The sequence below is a fragment of the Seriola aureovittata genome, chromosome 21 (genome assembly GCF_021018895.1).
Source record: "Seriola aureovittata isolate HTS-2021-v1 ecotype China chromosome 21, ASM2101889v1, whole genome shotgun sequence".
Taxonomy (NCBI): Eukaryota; Metazoa; Chordata; class Actinopteri; order Carangiformes; family Carangidae; genus Seriola; species Seriola aureovittata.
In genome coordinates this window covers 5,758,529-5,768,311 of record NC_079384.1, presented here as the reverse complement: position 1 = coordinate 5,768,311, position 9,783 = coordinate 5,758,529, and the positions used below count along the sequence as shown (strand labels likewise).

General features: G+C 41.3%; 2 long non-coding RNA genes across 2 annotated transcripts; one reads left to right on the top strand and one right to left on the bottom strand.

The window, feature by feature from the left end:
- Positions 1-1,071: 1,071 nt before the first annotated feature.
- Positions 1,072-2,616, bottom strand: LOC130162702 (uncharacterized). Its single transcript, XR_008826300.1, has 2 exons — positions 2,298-2,616; positions 1,072-1,498 (listed from the first exon to the last, which is right to left on the bottom strand). It is a non-coding gene; the product is annotated as an uncharacterized LOC130162702 (long non-coding RNA).
- Positions 2,617-3,307: 691 nt separating this feature from the next.
- Positions 3,308-9,036, top strand: LOC130162045 (uncharacterized). The gene is made up of 3 exons (XR_008826217.1): positions 3,308-3,441; positions 4,300-4,376; positions 8,779-9,036. It is a non-coding gene; the product is annotated as an uncharacterized LOC130162045 (long non-coding RNA).
- The last annotated feature ends 747 nt before the right edge of the window (positions 9,037-9,783 follow it).

The window sequence follows — 9,783 nt, the reverse complement described above, 5'->3', positions numbered from 1 at the left end:
CTGCAGCTTCTGCTCAAATAAGGGAACTGAAAAATCCTGTTCATTTACCCTTGTGTAGATACCATCCAAACCAACCTGCCCTGGAATCAGTTTACTTATCCAAAAAAAAAAAAAACTTCCCATCCCAGAGTCCTGCAGTCATTTACTCCCATATTTGCTCCTTTTAGGGCCCCGCCACAGTGTACTCTCCTGATGAAATTGAAGCAAAGGACGACTATGAGTAGATTTTCACATCGGCCGGCCCATGTGAAGTAGAAGAGACTGTCATTATGCTGTTCAGTGGAGCAGCAATATCTCTAGCTGCTTGGGGACATTGGGTGCCTGAGCGTAGCCGGCCTGCCCTCCTGCCTGTCCGCCTCTAACTGACTGTCTGCATGTCTACCTGCCTGCATGCCTGTCTGTCTGCACGGCTGCATGTGTGTCTCTCTGCTTATCAGATTATCTGTCTACTATAGTGTTTCTCCCATGGTGTGCAGTTAGTGGGTTTGCCTGTGTGTGTGTGTGTGTGTGTGTGTGTGTGTGTGTGTGTGTGTGTGTGTGTGAAGAGGAGGCACAAGCTGTACCCCGGGGATCGGGCTCTCGGCTCTGAGACAGCCTGGCAGATAATAGGAGCTTCTCTGGAAGATTACTAGACCTTGTTCTGTCGACATCAGCCTCTCAGTTTCTCCTCTTCTCCCAGCTCCTGTTTTAAACTCGGCTGGTAAGGTTGTCAAAGCAATTAATCCGACTCCCCCTCTGTCATTGCCCCTGTCACCCTCTTTATTTTTATTATTCCTTTTGCTCACTCTCCATCTTTTTACTCATCTTCTCCCCCTACTTCCCTGTTCCAGGTACTGTATATAGAATGGCAAAGGTTTCAGGAAGAGAGAAATTGGACATCAGGCACTCGTCCTTCTCCCCATTCTTTCCTTATCATCCTCTCCCCTATCACCCTATCCTTCTCCTTTATGTAAGACCTTGACAGCTGTCCTCATAGAGAGACCAGCAGCGCAGTCTGGGACAAATACAGATTCTGTCTCATCCCATGATGCCTTTTGTAGCTAAGACATACTACACAGGAGACCAGAGAAATTATCACTCTATTTGAGTTTATTTTCAGGCTCTTGTGTTGATTTGCTGCCTGTGTCTGCTTTGGAGATTTCAGCAAGAACTGGCTACCGGAGTTACTAGTAAAATTAACATATCCACCATTACGTTCATGCATAAAAGCTAATCCTTAGCAGTATAATCAATATTTTTATATTAGCAATGGATCACATGACTAATGGCATGTGAAAGGAGTCCCCTGTGGTGATGAATGCATACCTGAGAGAGTTATCACCTCATTGCAGCAGATCTCAGCAGCTCTCATAATGTTACTTTGGGGCTCTAAATGCTCTGTACACTACCTGCTCAGGTAGAGTTGGCCACTGACCCTCGGGATATGGTGGAGACCAAAAACAGAGCTAAAAGAGTGAATATTGGACTTATAGTCTTCAGGTGGACAGAAACATGACTCCTGTAAGTGGAAAAAGGCAATTGTTTACTTTAATTACACAATTATCAGCTTAAATAATGAAATATATAATGTGAGTGTTGTGGCAACAGCTTGTTTCTGTTGTCCAGAAATAGCCAAAAAGAAAAGAAGTTATACTACCTTTAAGGAAGTTTGAAATTGTGGGAAATGTTTATTTGCTGTTTTGCTGAGAGATTGATACCACTCTCATGTGTCTGCATTAACTGTGGAGCTAAAGCTGGCAGGCGATTAGCTTAGATTAACGTAAATCACTCAATTAGACCCCGATCATAGATATCAATATAACGTCTCTTCATCCTCAAGACGTTTTGATAATCTTTTTGGTTTTCTCTAGACAGCGTCACAGTCAAAAAAATACAAAAATAGACACCATGCAGACACAGTGTCAGAGCAAATGTGATCTGGGGGCATTATGGCAACCGCAGGGGGCCACAAACTGCTGTTCGAATACTCACTCTATGATGTAAATGCCTGATAATAAGAGCCATCAAGAACCAACCCAGTTCCACTTCAAAGCATGCTGCAAAGTCTCTCTTTCACACACACATACACCGTGCAATATATATCTTACATGCAAGCCACATCTCTCTCTCTCTCACACACACATACACACACACACACACACACACATTACACTGTCATTAGAAGATCATTTGAAATAGACCACATACTCCACTCTTACCGAATAAATTCAGGTAGACCCAAAAATCATTCAACATTTAGCGTAATCATCATGAAAGCCAAGGCTGGCATCATAAAGTTAATTAAACGCATGGCTCACCTTTAGAAGAGTAGCAAGCAGAGAGTGTTGGTGCTGAACCTGAAGAATGGTGTCCTCCCTCTCCCATGTGCATTTGCGGGTTAAGTCCCTCTCAAGCGCTCGCTGAACCAACAGAGCTTTTCTATTGTGGAGTATTGTGCTTGAGTGGAGAATGAATTCTCGCACATTGCTGTGGAGGCGCCAAATGTTAAGGCACGTTTGAAAGCTTTCAGTAACACTGGGCTTTGCGATCAGACCACTCCTATACACCCACAGTGTGTAGCAAGAGATATGCTCCTTTTGAAGATTTGTGTTTATGAAAACCCCATCTTTCTCCACAGCAATTTTTTCAGTTATGAAAGCACACACTCACAAAGGCATCCAGTGTCTGAGACCTCCGGCTGGTGCTAAACAGCCGACAGCAAAAACAAAATGCTGTGTCGGCCGGGACACTGTATTCAGGCAAGTCTCAGTCTCAGTGGTACCAAGTGGAGACGAATGAAACTTTCCTACCACTGAAAATGTTGGCAGGGTGCTGTTGTCACTCAGTTTGGTTGGGCTGGTCTGTCCCGAGGTCATCTATGAGTTGTCTTCCACAGCTGGCACGTAGGCTAGCAGGTGCATCATGGGTAATCACAGAAGGCTCTTCAGAGCAAGGTTTTCACTGTTAATATGATTAATTAATTAATAAAAACAAATGTTTGGCACAGAAGACTTGCCCTGTGAGTTGGTGGGGTGTGGGGTAACTCATTTGGGGGCAAGGCCCACGAATGTCTCCCCATAACGGCTGACCCTGATGACATGACAGCTCCCCAAAAGTTAAGCCACAATATTTTTGATTGAGCCTTGGTGTTAGTGGATGGGACATGGACCATACAAAAAAAAAAATCAAATATCTTCGAATTACGGGGAGGGGTTGACGCCCCGATTAAGACATTGACTCCCCCAAAAGGAGGTAAAAACAACACTTTTCCTACCTGTATTTACAACTATTACACTATATTTCCCATATTAATGCTTGGAAGAATCTTGTGATAGGATTTCAGACACCCCTAAAGTGGACCGTACCATTTCCTGACCCTGACGTTAAGTCTTGTTTACCTTCCTTACTCGCGTCAGTGGCTCGCGCTGCGTCTCTGCCCCCGATGCGACAATGATGGTAAATGTAAGTATCAGTAACAAACTATCCAGCTGGTTTAATACACTTTACTGTCTTACCCACACAGTTTCTGAATTAGATCGTGTGAAGTATCTACAGATGAACGCTGACGTTATCTTGTTTGTAACTTCTGCCTCAAGTTACAGTTTAGCTAATTAATGTTAGCTATCTGATAGCGCCCATTCATTTCCAATGTTAGCTTGTCATTTCATTACCAATATTTAATGTTGGCAAACACTGGTGCAGACATGAGCAGTGAGACAGTGGGGGATTAGTTGTTGTAGAGATAAGTTTTGACATCAATATAGAGTTTATTATTCATTTTAATAAGTCTTTTGTGTGGCTGTGGTGGCTTAGTTAGTCTTTTACATTTTTGGTATTAAGTTTTTAAGAAACACTTTCTTTGTTTTCACTCAGGAATTCAGGAGTTTTATCTGGTTTGGTAATTGAACAATATTAAAATGCATGTGTGATGAAGGCTAGGTAATTGTATTAGCAATGGTGGAAAGTAATCAAGCACATTTTCACTTTTTTGGTTTCTTACATCTTACAAAAAGCAAATTTAATCAGTGTCACATTTCAGATGTCTGAGTTGGTAACAGTTCACCAAATAATTTTTCCTTCTAAACGTCTGACAGGGTTTCATTCTCAAAAATGTTGAAATGATCAAATAAATTAAAAAATGTAATACTTTAACTACGTTTTGCTGCTAATACTCTTAATACGCTTACTTAAGTAGGATTTAGGATTTTTCATGCAGGACTTTTACTTGTTATCGATTATTTTCAAGACTAAATTGAAACTTGTAAGATTTAGGTCTTAGTGATGATAATGCAATGTGTATCATCTGTCATTGTAATGCAGGCTTTATACTGAGCAGGGAGCAGAGGGACGTCATACGCCCAGGAGGATCAACCCAAACCTCTGGTCAGTTTTTTAAGGTAAGACTAATTTGATAGAATTTGCATTATGCTCCTTTAAGGACAGAAACATTACCCTAGCTACTCCTTAAAGGCATAGATCACACAAAAATCTTAACTTTATTACACTAGTCAAATAGAAAAAATGAATTCATACTCTACAGAACCTTTTCCATAGAATTAATATGTTTCTCACTTATGAGCCAATAGACTGAGTCCTATCTGTCTGTACTGGTATCAGACTCTAGCTCCAGATGACGTCACTGGCACAAGATGGCGGTGCCCGTGTCCAGGACATTTTGGCTTCAGTTTCATACAGTGAGAGGAAGTGGAGAAACATGGTCCATCTTTATATACAGTCATTGGTTACAGTCAAAGGAGGTTTATAGGTCACAATATTTCTTAAATGGAATGCACCAGCAGTCAATCAATCAACAAATTAATCATTTATTGAATTAATGAACATATAAATTCCCTAATGTGTGAAGCAAATGAATCCAAAAAATGAGAAAACAAATGATTAATGTCAAAACAAATTAATGAATTAAATATTAGATCAACAAACCAATCATCCAAAAATGTGTAATTAGACGGTACTGATCACTAAAAAGCACAGGCCCTGGCTTCCGTAATTAGATTATGTAACAGCCCTCATTCCACCCACCCAGACCTGTCAATTTCCTTTACTGTATATTAGAAACACTTAGTGAAATGAGGATTAACTAATGAAACTAAAATTATGGAAAATCTGTAGCAGCAGCCTTCACAAAGTCAATTGTTTATCCACCAGGGCTGAGATTACATTTAAATGGGTAAAGTGGTTTAAATACAGCTAATGGAGGTACTTTTAGTGAAATTAAAAACAGCCCTTATTAGACTTTAATTTATAGTGAGTTTTTTTCCTCCCTCTACCCCTAGCGCTAATCCAGGCCCAGTGGTCCTCATCCTGACAGCCAATGAAATCAAGCCTGGCACACATGGCCCAACATCATTAGCAAATGCACAAGAAACTCTGCTTTTGCCTGCTGGGTCTGTCTCTCCCTCCATCTTAACTCTCACTCAACACACCAGGGCTACAATTCCCACTGACAGGTTGCCAGCGCCTCTGTGTGTGTGTGTGTGTGTGTGTGTGTGTGTGTGTGTGTGTGTGTGTGTGTGTGTGTGTGTCTGTGTGGAGGAGGGTCTGGGTGTCATGTGTGCCATGATAGTCTTGCTACAGAGCAGCTCTTTTGCTAATTGCAGCTATTAGGCCTCCAGAAACCGTCGCAGAGTCTAGCATGGTTAATGAGGAGAGCACAGTGAGATAAATGAGACATTGTGTATCTCATGTTGGAACAATGATTGAGTGATGTTAGATGTGCAGCAGAGGGTCACTTGGAGCAGTTATGTTCCTCATGACCCTCGTTCTGTGCTGCAGAGGTGTCACTTAAAAATGATTTTCGAATGGCAATAATTAAGGTTATTATTTCTTTTTTGGGTGCTGATTACATCTTTGTTCTAGATTGCTCATAGCCTACTATGATGTGTACTGTTTTCTTCTTCTTTCACTGCTGCATTTCCATCTAGACCTATGATTTCATGAGAAATGAAAAACTAAAAATAGTTCAGTTGACAGGGTTACACAAGCCAGGGGCTGTATGAAATTTTGAACCCACGGGTGTGGAGTCCTTCAATTAATGATATAATATTGTTGAGTGAAAAGAAATCCTGCAGCTCTAAAATTTTCTTATTCAAGCAGTAGAAATAATAGGTAATGAAATAGGTGAGACATTTTTTTTAATTCATTTGATCAAGTTTGAAGTAGTTGTTAATCCCATGATTTCAAAGAATTATGATCCATCCCGAATGATCCTTCGGCTTAATTGAAAACCTGCTGTACAGCGACTCAAGATTTTCACCCAGCAGCAATAATGAGCACCACTGAATGACTGCGAAAGGGATCTTCATTTATGAATTCATCTCAGTACAGTATATTATAAGCTCGGTGTAGCTCTACAGGACATGAATATACTTGGAGTGACAAGGTGACCATGTTGCTGACTGAGTGAACATGTGGTAGAACTATGTATAGGTGCATTGTGTTGGCGTAGTGTCGGTGTGGACGAGTATAGATCTAATAAGCAGGGACTGCGGCGGCTCTGGAGTAGCAGAATGTACAGTTGCACCCTCGGGGGCTCTTGTTGCTTTAATTCAATGTTACACGGTGCCAGTTTGAGACCTGTGACATGTCTACCTCATCCTTGAATCCAACATCCAAACCCTGTTTCTAAATACAGCAGGAGCACGTAAATAACCTGTGTCCTGTGTAGTGGTCTACACTGTGAAAGCTTAACATGTTTTTATAAAGTATAATGTACAATGATACCGCAGCTACATCAAAGGTTGATATGAGCAGATGTACAGTATGTACACAGAAACTCTACGACTAAATTTACAATAATTTAACTTACCATCAAATAAAGAATAAACTTTTTTTGTTCTTTTTATTTCTGAAAACATCATCACAACTCGTGAAGACGAAAAATTGTGAGGGCATCGCTCATACGGACTTCTCCCGTTAACACGGTAAACACAACCCCGTTTGAAGGCAGAATAAGCAACAGCTAACGAAAATACTATAATAATAATTTCAGATGGGAAAAATTCATTCTAAGAAGACCTTTTTTTTCATGTCAAGGAAAAAAACGTGTTTATGCCGTCGCCTTGCTATTTGATATTCTTTTAAATCCAAGGACAGATCGTGTAAACGGTGTTGTCCCTCTGTCACAGTAATTCATACATTCCTGTCAGCACAATATTTGCCATGGGTAAGATGGGAGGAGATGAGAGATTGTTTTTTAAAGGAGGCAGATGTGAGAGACCTAGTGATTCGCAGATGAAAAAGACACAACCTGTTAAGTGAAGGATGGCAGCATATACTGTAAAGCATGTGTATACATCAGGGACTGTAAATGAAACGCACTGTGCTTGAGGACATATATACATATATGTATACACATTGTTTGATCTATAGAAGATATACAAAATGCTTAAACAGGATTTCTCGAAATGTCTGACAAATTACTCCCAGGGGACCAATTTGCAATCAGCACTGGTGTTAACACTGTGTAATGGATGCTCTCAGTGATCGTTTCAGTGACGACGATAGCCACATAGTGAGACATGCTAGATCCATTCATCCCCGTCTCTTTGTCAGTCATAAAGATGTTACACTCTTCATTGTGAGCGCGGAGATTGAGAAACATCAAAGATCTGTTCTTTGTTCCTTTCTCAACTCCGGATGAATATATTCACTCCTTCCTTCTCGGTCTTCTCAGTCTCTTCCTTTTCTCTCTCTTGGCAGTTCCTCTCTGCTCTGCTTCTCTTTCAGGCTTAAATCTCTTTGCTGTCGCTCTCTGCTTCCCGATGATGCCAGTTTTCTTCTCTGAAACTCATCTCCATTTGGGATTTCTCATACAAATCCCTCTCCCCCCCTCAAAGACCTTCTTCTCCTTCTTCTGTCCTTCTTTTCAAGACTAAATCAATACCTGGATATAGCAGGAGGTGAGGAACCAACCATTGACAACTACAGACAGAATTATTTGTATCTCTTAATTCGAGTGGGAGGTCAGCGGACTGGAGGCTGGATTTTTCATCCTCTGGACAAACAAACCGAACAGTTTAAAGGCTAGCTTGACAGACAGGGGTGCTGTTGATCAAAAGGCCTCATTAACATTTCAATCTGCCACTGGCCAGATAACACAACAACAGCCATTTTGAGATGGGCCGTCTGTCAGATATGCTGGGTGGCCAATAATGATGGTGATATTTCATGTATGTTATCACAATCTCCATGTGTCTATCTTTGAAATGACAGATGCCACAGGCTTAATGTGTCTACCTTCCCTTTTAATGAAAACATTGTTTACCGCAGGTCTTGTGATTCACAAACATTTCATTCGCAAATCCAGAAGATAAATTGATGTATCGCTACTTTGATGGATTTGAGAAACATAAATAAATTTATCAATGGATGTCAGCTTTGTGGACTCTTAGTCTGAGGTTCAATAATTCACATCTTGAGGAAAACCGTCACACCGACTTCTTCAATGACGAAGCTTTTAAAAATCTACTTTACATCACCCAGAGAAAACACAACCTCAAAGTTTAATTCAAGTTTTATTCAAAACCACTGAAAAATTAATGATTTGATTATTTGAGTGTATGAAACCCTTGTTTTTCTATCTGGTTGGTCCTGTAAATGTCATTCATTGTCATTTACACAAGACATCACTTCAATTTCTTTTTATTCAGAGGCATACGAAAAGAAGGCACGTTCATGTACAGTATCTCTCCACCCACCCACCCACCCACCCAGCAGCTGGAAAACATGTTGACAGTCAGATGAAATAAGTTATTGAGTCTCTTTCCCTTTCAACATCAGATCACGCCCTCATAATAGCGGGGACGGAGAAGAGGCATGTCATAAACGGCAACCAGAGAGGGAGGGGCACGATGTGGAGGAGGAGAAGAGAGGACAGAAGATGTCAGGCAGAGACTGTGAGTAAAAACTGAAAGACAAAAGAGAAATAAAAGGAGAGGAGATTAAAAAAAGGACCCAAAAAACATCTGAATGTGCTGGGCTGGACTAAATAAATCCCAACAACCGAGCCCCGTGAGTAATATAGAAAGGATTTCAGCAACATGTCAACCAGGTGAATTATGATTGCTTTTTTTGTCAAGACCTGTGTGTGTGTGTGTGTGTGTGTGTGTGTGTGTGTGTGTGCGTGCGTGCGTGCGTGTGCCCAAGTTTGACTGGTGCTGCCTGGCTGTCGTTCAACTGAAGTGAACAAGACTGAGAGTCTGAGTCTCACTAAACACAACAAGAGCAGACTGAGGAGGCTGCACATGCACTGGGAATGTAATTGCAGCTGAACTGGGCCGACTGTTCAGTCTCACCTTCCCTGTACACAATACCGAACAGGAAATCGGGACTCTGGCAGCTCTGCTATGGTGTTGGATGTTTTCCCGGCATCATTTAGCTCTACTTAAAAGGACCAACAAGTAAGACTTCTATTGCCCTATAGAACAAAATGTTCAGATGGGGGTCGATAAGGGTTGTTGATCAATACCTGTGACTCAGTGACTGCTCAACCATGAAGGCTAAAAAGCTCTTTTCTCCAGCCAGAAAGCAAAGCCGAGCGATGTTAATGTGCCCGTATTGTGCATGGTGATATATCAGCCCCATAACTAAAGGTTTCTGTTGTATTTCAGCTCTAATAATCTCACCTCTGTCTTCTGTGAAGCCTCTGTCGATTTGGTTGTAATCCCTGCTGGTGACGGATAAAGTTTGCAGGGAACATGGCAATAAATGTATGTCGCATGTCTGTGGGTTGCCAGGGAAATGACAGCCATCCAACTATAATGGGTGTTAATGGGATGGTGCAGC